We start from the raw sequence: 9,149 nt of genomic DNA, 5'->3' as shown, positions 1-9,149 counted from the left end.
GTGTCTTGTGACCTGCCATGTGGTGGCGCTAGGATTGCGATTACACAGTGGCGACACGCGGGTCCGACATGTACTACAGGACCGCGGCCGATTTAAGTTACCACCTAGCAAGTGTGGTGTCTAGCGGTGACACCACATTCCTCCCCCGCAAATCGGCGAACGGTCGTGAGATAAGGCTTCCGCCCGCCGTGGGGAGGACCCCATGTTGACGTATGCGATGAGGTGGGGAGCCTAACAACAGGCGAGGCTGTGCCACCCGCACCCGGCCATTCGGTCCGAGGGGAGCTAGGAAACGCCTGCAAACCTAGTCCAGGGTGCACGTCAACATGAGGTGTATGCGCACGTAATGAGACAGAAGGGTCGACCTCCATGTGGTCGGAGCACCCGACGGGCGAAGACGACATCTGGTCCGGAGCGGGCAAGAGGTCCATGGCGGAGGACGGCTGGTCACGGGAAGCGAGCGGCGGCGCGGGACCCAGGGAGGCGCCAGGCGGTTGCAGCGACGCGTCCATTGCGGGCGGCGCCGGCGGCGGCTGCGGCGGCGGCGCGACGCCATGGGGCAAAATGGAAGGCAGCGTCGGCAACACCTGGGGATGAGGCGAGCCAGTAGATGGGTCCCCAGGGCGCTGACCTGACGGCTCCGTCGCTGAAAGCAGACGGGGAGCGGCAGAACCCAGGCGACGACAGAGGCGCAGCTGATTGAGATGCCGACGCACCTCACCAGAGGCCCCCAAAACCAAATACATCGCGCGGCCGAGGCAGCGAAGAATGCGCCCTGCGAGCCAACGCTGTGAACCGCGATAGTTGCGATAATAGACAACGTCGCCAGGAGCAAAAACAGGAGTCTGCCGCTGCACAGGAACCTGATGTGGCGGATGCAGCAAAGACATCAGGGTGCGATGAGATCGACCATGGAGCAATTCAGCCGGCGAGCGACCATCGCGGGGCTGAGAGCGATACGAAGACAAAAAGAGCAACAAAGCGTCCTCCCGAGAATGCGACTCTTTCAATTTCAACATCTGGGACTTGAAAGTCCGGACCAATCGTTCAGCGGCACCGTTTGACTGAGGCGAAAACGGCGCGGATGTCAGATGTTGAATACCATTGGCCTTGCAGAATGACTGAAATTCGGCGGACAAGAATTGTGGGCCATTGTCGGAAACAATAGTCTGCGGAAGACCTTCAATGCAAAAGATAGCAGACAAGGCTTGGATCGTGGCAGAAGACGTCGTGGAAGACATCCGGACAACAAAAGGAAAATTACTGAAAGCATCGACCACAACCAACCATCGAGCATTCCGGAATGGACCAGCAAAATCGATGTGCAAGCGTTGCCAAGGGGAAGTGGCTTTCGGCCATGCAAAGAATTTCCGCGGCGGTGCGGATTGTTGTTCGGCACACGCCACGCAAGAGGAGCACATAGTCGTAATCGCAGCATCGATTCCGAACCAAGTACAGTGCTGACGAGCAAGTTGTTTCGTACGCACTATACCCCAATGTCCTTGGTGAAGAAGCTTTAAGACAGAGGACTGTAACGAACGTGGGACTACGACTCTGGACTGATCATTATCGGAACGCAACAACAAAACACCACGTCGTACTAAAAGTCTCTCCTTGTGAGCAAAAAAACGGCGAACCAAAGGATCCTCGATCCGTGACTTTGACAAGGGCCATTGCGTAGCAACAAAACGCAAAACAGTAGCAAGGACAGGATCAGCAGCTGTGGCTGTAGCAACACGACGAAAATCAATCGGAAACGATGCGACCACGTCATCGGCTTCCGAATCAATGAACATGCAAGCAAGTTCGGAAGAATCGAATGCTTTATCCTCAGCAACAGGCAAACGGGACAACGCATCAGCGTTTCCGTGCTTAGCAGTGGACCGATACAAAATATCGTAGCGGTACTGCGAGAGAAAAAGTGACCAGCGAATGAATTTCTGCGCTGTACGTGGAGGTACAGGCTTGTGCGGATGAAAAAGCGATGTCAACGGTTTGTGGTCTGTGATGATTGTAAAGTGACGACCATACAAGAAGTCATGGAACTTGGTAACACCAAACACGAGAGCTAAAGCTTCTTTCTCTATTTGTGAATAATTTCTTTGCGCAGATGAGAGCAATTTGGACGCAAAGGCAATAGGGCGATCATGCGAGCCATCTTTGTGCGCAAGCACAGCACCGATCCCGAAATCCGATGCATCAACCATCAACAAAAGGGGTTTTCGGGGATCGAATGGCGTAAGGCAAGTATTTGAAAGTAACGCCGATTTCAACTGGCGAAAGGCGCGTTCGCATTCCGTCGTCCAGACGAACGGAACACCTTTACGGCGTAAGCGATGAAGCGGAGCTGAAATGGAAGAAGCATTGCGCAAAAATTTATGATAATAATTTATTTTACCCAACACACTCTGTAGCTGTTTCAAATCTTGCGGAGCAGGTAAGTCCTGTATGGCACGGAGGTGCTCTGGACTCGGATGTATACCTTGGGCATTGATGACATGCCCCAGGTAGGGTAAGTCCCGAGCAAAAAAAACACATTTGTCCTTCCTCAAGCGAAGACCATTCTGACGCAATACCTGAAATAATGTTCGGAGATTTTGCAAATGTTCTGCTTCAGTCTTTCCGGAGATCACAATATCGTCCAGACAGTTCGCAGCAGTAGGGACCGACGCACAAACAGTTTGTAAATATTGCTGAAACAAAGCAGGGGCGGATGCACACCCGAAAGGCAGTCTTTTGAAGCGATACAAGCCAAGATGCGTGTTTACCACCAAGACGCGTTGGGATTCTTCGTCCACAGGTATCTGCAAGTACGCATCTGCTAGGTCCAATTTGGAAAAATATTTTCCCGGGCACAGTTTGTCAAAAAGATCTTCCGGGCGGGGCAAAGGAAAAGTAGCAGTCACAAGTTGTGGATTCACAGTTGCCTTGAAGTCCACACAAAGTCTCAGTTTTCCGGAAGGTTTTGGCAAAATTACTAAGGGTGAGGCCCAGAGAGAAGCCTGCACTCGTTCAATGACACCTTGAGATTCTAAATCGGCCAATGTTCTTGCGACCTCATCACGCAATGCGTGGGGAACATTGCGCGCTCTGAAAAATTTCGGTTGCGCGTTGTCTTTCAATTCCAAATGTGCAGCATAGTTCTTAGCGCAACCAAGGCCCGGTGCAAAAATGTCTGCAAATTCTTCACAAAGACTAGAAACACTGGCGGAAGGCACAGTCTGATTCACTGATAGGACCTGATTGACTATAGACAAATTATACAATTGAAACAAATCTAAGCCAAACAAGTTCACTGCAGTAGAAGAACGAAGAACGTAAAATGATACAAGTTTTGTTTGTCCCTTGTATGTTGCAAGAAGGCTGCACTGTCCTAACACAGGGATCTGCTGTCCTGAGTAACTAGTTAACTTAACATTTGCGGCACGCAATGGCGGTTTGCCCAGTTGTTTGTACGTGTCGTGATTGAGCAATGAAACTGCAGCTCCGGTATCGAGCTGGAATGGTATCACTTTGCCTTCAAAGTCTAAGTCCACAAAAAGTTTATTGTCCTGCTGACGACAAGAGCGACTGTCACGTGCAAATTGAACTGATACAGGTACAGAAGCACTTGCGACTTGACGGGATTTCCTGCGACGGCGACACACACTTTGGGTGGGACGAACACAGTCACTGTTAGCTAAAGTGTCACTGGACGGGTGGGAATGAACTACATTAATGTCCATGGGCGAAGGTCCACGAGCCTGATTGTCCTGGGTTCGATTCCGGCGCGAAGCAAAAGGCCTGGAATTATTGCGATTGTCTGATCTAAGCTTTTTCTGGCAAACACTTTGTACATGTCCTTTCTTTTGACAGGAAAAGCAAATAGCTTGGCGTGACGGGCAATTTTCACGCGAATGTCTAGTTGCACACCGCGGGCAAGATTTCACTGCAGTTGCTTGCTTACGCGGCGCACGTGTTTGCGAGCGAGGCTGCGACGGGCGCGAGGGCCGCTTAGCGTCCCGTGCAGCGGGCCCGGCGGGCCGATTAATGTGACACACTGCCGGCGAAGTTTCAAATGAGTCCTGAGCAAAGTCAAGTGTGTCTTGCCTATCCAATATGTCTATCACTTGTTGAAGGGAGGGATTAACTAGTTTCAAAATCTGTTCCCTTATGCGAACATCAGAAACGTTCTGTGCTATTGCATCACGCACCATTGTATCGGAATATGGGAGGCCACATTCACAGGCAAACGCGCAGTCTCTAGTAAGGCCTTGCAAAGTTGCAACCCACTCCCTATTAGTCTGACCGGCCGTACGTTTTGTACGAAAAAACGTATACCGTTTTGCAACTACATTTACTGTTTCTTTGAAATAGGCATCTAAAGCCGACAAAATTTCCTCGTAGGTCAGAGTTGCTACGTCGCGTCGGGGAAACAATTTCACTATCACACGGTAGGTAGACACACCGACACAAGAAAGCAAAAACGGCTGCCGCTCTGTACCTTGAATTCTGTATGCTGCGAGATGAAACTGGAACTGGCTGGCCCACTCAGTCCAGGTTTCGCACGTGGCCTCAAAGGGCCTAAATGGCGGTGCGACAGCGTTGTGTGGCTGCGGTAGCGATGAAGCGGCGGCTGCCGCATCGTTTTGCAGCGCACGTTGACCCTGGACGAGCTGTCCAAGGGCTTCCAATAACGCCTGCGTCTGCTGATTCTGCAAGCGAAAAAATTCGGACAGTACATCTGGAGATTGTGGCGAAGCCATGACACAAGCAAATCAGAGCACAAAAAGGGAAAAAGAACAAATCAGTCCAAAGCAGAAAAAACACTTTCTCTCGTCGCCATGTGATGTGTCGGCAGCTGGGCCAACACCTTGTAGAATGAAGTGGCTGAAAGTGCACGCTAAACTAACGCAGACGGGCGTGAAGTACTGGAACATGAGACTTATTAATGAATAAGAAGAAAAGTACGTAGCTGGAATAATATACTTAACTTTATTCTCTTGTTGGAATACATCTCTTGAATAGTAGTAAGCTATAAGCACTGATACAAATGGCGCCTTGCTAGGTAGTAGCTATGGAATAAGCTGAAGGCTATTCTATCAGTCTCTCGGCAATTGAGAGGAAGACTTGGTAGGTCTGGTCGCAAGCTATGTCGTCCGTACAACTGGGGCGAGGTCATGTCCGTGTCTTGTGACCTGCCATGTGGTGGCGCTAGGATTGCGATTACACAGTGGCGACACGCGGGTCCGACATGTACTACAGGACCGCGGCCGATTTAAGTTACCACCTAGCAAGTGTGGTGTCTAGCGGTGACACCACACTAACTGTACTGAAATAATGAATGATGGTATGAAAGAAATTATTCAGATAGTTAAGGGAGGCGAATATTTAATTGAGATGGGGGACTGTAAGTCAATAGCAGGAAGAGCAACAGAAGGAAAAGTGGAGAAAGGAATGAAAGGAAAAGCCGCCTGGTAGAATGATACACGGAACACTCTTTGGTAACTGATGACATTTAGTTTAAAAATCACGTAAGGAAGTTGTACACTTGGTAGAGACCTGGACACACCGTAATGTTTCAGATAGATTGTAGGTCTATGGTAGTAGGACAGAGATTTCGAAATCAGATTGTAAGCTGCAAAATGTTTCCTCGGGAATATCTGGCTTCTGACATAATTTTTTGGTTATGCAGTTCAGAACTGAAGAATTTGGACAGAGGCAAGAAATTAAGGTAATACCTTAGGATGAATTGAAAGAACTAGTCCTTGTTCAAAGTTTCAAAGGGGAGAATGGGAGAGGAATACACTGATAGACCAATAGGTTGCATTGAGAGATGATAGTGAAGGCAGCACAGGCTCACTGACAAGGCCCAAGCAATCAACTACACCAACATCGACTCTCTCTGAACATCCACGGTGGATGTGTCAGCTACTTTAGGAGTCAGCACGGACACAAACAAGGAAGGAGAGAAGTTGAGATATCCGTTGGGAGGAATGCAAAATCATTTGTAGTCTCTAACTAATAGAAAACTTTCTATTAGGGAAAGAAGCACAAATTGATTCGTATGTGTGGTGTGTGTACTGTAAGACCTTCGGTACACACACCATCAGATTATTTGACTTGTCGCTCTAACGAAGTAGGCGACTGTCAGCAATATGTCTCGTGGTCTTATTGTGGCGTGTTTATCTTCTGCCGTTAGGTCAGACGATAGAAATGCCACTTGCATGATTAGAGTAGCAGATTGACGGTGACCAACTTTAAACAGAACTTGATTAATTTTCACACACATTTATTAAAATAATAAAAAACATAGATATTACGCAACTTGATTCTGGATGCTGTTTACAAATTGACAATCTGAAGTTCCTTTGGTCTTGGTACATTAATCTTATTCACACATATCTTTGATACTTGACAAAAGTGTCTATACATTTCTGTTCATGGCTATGTACAGGAATATGATAATCGTATTAGGCGCAGACTGAAACTTGACTATAGACTAATGCAGACTAAGGCAGACTGATGCGGACTGACTAATCGGAGGTCTGTACACTCTGATCGTTCAGTTATCACTGCGCGAGTGTGATCCGCGATGAGAAAAGGTTCTACGTTAGCAGCAATCTCATTGGCTGCGTTACATATTAATACGCGGATCGGCGGAAGCAGAATTTGGTCCGTCTCTAAGACAGCGTCATCTCGTAGTGCGGAGACGGACGAGCGCTGCGCCTACGCTGTTGTGCTTAGCGGGGCGCGCTCTAGTGGGTAAGTTGTGTACGCGCTGACTATGCGGGACTATGTACACAACAGTATGCATTCTGTGACTCCTACATACAAGTACTTTAGTCTCTATTATTACTCACAGAACGTAGGCTGAGTAACGTCTACCTGTTACTCAGTCACGAAGTCTGCTATCGAACTGCACCCGAACAGCGGTGGGTGGCTGGTTAAGCTAGCGTTGACAAAGGGCGCTGAACTCTTTCTTCCTGGAGGCGTGGCGCTGTCCGCACTTTCCATTGGCGCGTGGGTCAGCGCCTTCTTGGCGCAATTCCGCCGCGCTGCGCTGGTCGGTGTGCATTAAATGCCTTAGGGTTGCACAGTGGATGGCATGTACCATTGCTCCAGAGGTTTTCTTCCCGTTACCAACGCCTATTTGAAGCCCTCGAATTAGTTTAGCCTTGCTTTCGCTGTCAAAAAATGTTCAAATGTGTGTAAAATCTTATGGGACTTAACTAATGTCATGAGTCCCTAAGCTTACACAGTACTTAACCTAAATTATCCTAAGGACAAACACACACATCCATACCCGAGGAAGGACTCGAACCACCGCCGGGACCAGTCGCACAGTCCATGACTACAGCGCCCTAGACCGCTCGGCTAATCCCGCGCTGCTTTTGGTGTCCCTACGAGACCTGTATTTAGGTAGCTGCAGAAAAATCCTCGATTCCTCATTTAATAGAGGCTCTCGAGACCTTGTAAGTAATCTTTCGCGGAATACTCGTCTACCTCCAACCATCTGCAGTTCCAGATTTTTCAACATCTCTGTGGCGCTCCCATGTCGATCAGAAAAACCTGTGATAGTTGGTGCTGCCCTCCTTTGTATACTTTCACTATCCCCTGTCAGTCTTACTTGATGTGGGTGGCCGCCTATGTACATCTGGTAAACTATTTCAGTTAGCACTTGATGCCACTTGGTTTACGAACGCACCACAAAGAAGTGACGATTAAATTGATCGCTTTTGTACCACATTGCCGGTCGGGGTGGCCGAGCGGTTCTAGGCGCTACAGTCTGGAGCCGCGCGACCGCTACGGTCGCAGGTTCGAATCCTGCCTCGGGCATGGATGTGTGTGATGTCCTTAGGTTAGTTAGGTTTAAGTAGTTCTAAGTTCTAGGGGACTGATGACCTTAGAAGTTAAGTCCCATAGTGCCCAGAGCCATTTGAACCATTTTTTTTGTACCACATTATATGTTTCCAGTGCATTACATTTTGCCCTAATTCAGAATATTAACGTATTTTCCTATTACCTTCCTTTTTCTCAGGATAATCGAGAAAGATGTGTTCATAATCGTTTCCTTCCGATGCGACGATGCGCCGCAACGAAAAGCCAGCCGAGCAGAACTAGCTGTTTTATGGTGAAGGTAAGAGAGAACTTGCATATTACGTAGTGCCTAAGGAAGTTGTCTGCACAGGCAATTGTTTCGGCGTCTCTCGATACTTAAGTGCTGCCCGTCAGTCAGCGACCTTTATCAGATAGCATGGGTAGAGGAAATAGAGAAGATCGAAAGAAGAGCAGCACATCTCGTTACAGGTTCATTCAGTAATCTCAGGAGTCGTCCTGTCCCAGGTTGTCACTCCTACTGTTTTGTCAGGTACGTGACCTGAGAACCTGTGAGGCGCCATTAGATGCCAACAAAACGTTATTAATTACTACTCAATTTATTGTTCAGAATACATCTCGCAGCACTAGCCGCAGTGATGGCCAGTTGCTGCACAGCCTACAGTGGTACCTGCTCTCATCAGTAGCAGTCTCCAGGGTCCCAGAGGTGGCTGTTTGAGCCGAAGCATCGGCCAGGGACTGGTGGTCTCGTGAATTGCCCCAAGTCGATCTGTATGCGCTTCCCACGCAGCAGATTGGCGAAAAGAAGTCGTGGCTGTGGTGCGTGTTTGACTCACAAGCTGCCCTCAGATTGTCCGGTCCCTCTCGGGTCAAGGTCCATATTGTCCGATGGTATGGACCGAGATGTCAGATGCCGTGAAGTCTGACGTCGTGATGTACACTGGCCTTGGTCCATACGACACTGAAGTGGGCTGTAGCCTGATACATTTGCTTAACAGGCTTGTTTCAGTACTGTAGCTGCTCCGTCAGGTCCCTGACAGGTCCCTGATAGCCGTTCTTGCGTCCTATACAGTGTCTCTTACCTAACGTTAAAAGGGCAATTAAGGCAGTGCAGTGTGCGCTTGTGTTACCCTTTTCCACTGAGGCTGCTCTCACCCATGCAGAGAAGTGTCGATGTCGCCCTCTTTGTAACTGACTAACCGTGTTGAAACGTTTGTGCCTCGCTGCTGGCTTGTGTTGATATATTGCTGTGCAGAGGCGTTGCTGGTAAGTGGAGACTTGGAAAATTTTTGCTTTCCCGTCCGTCACTACCTTTGTGTGCAACACTATTA

Source organism: Schistocerca nitens, chromosome 10 (genome assembly GCF_023898315.1).
Source record: "Schistocerca nitens isolate TAMUIC-IGC-003100 chromosome 10, iqSchNite1.1, whole genome shotgun sequence".
NCBI classification, from domain to species: domain Eukaryota; kingdom Metazoa; phylum Arthropoda; class Insecta; order Orthoptera; family Acrididae; genus Schistocerca; species Schistocerca nitens.
The sequence above is the reverse complement of the archived record's forward strand: the minus strand, read 5'-3'. Positions refer to the sequence as shown.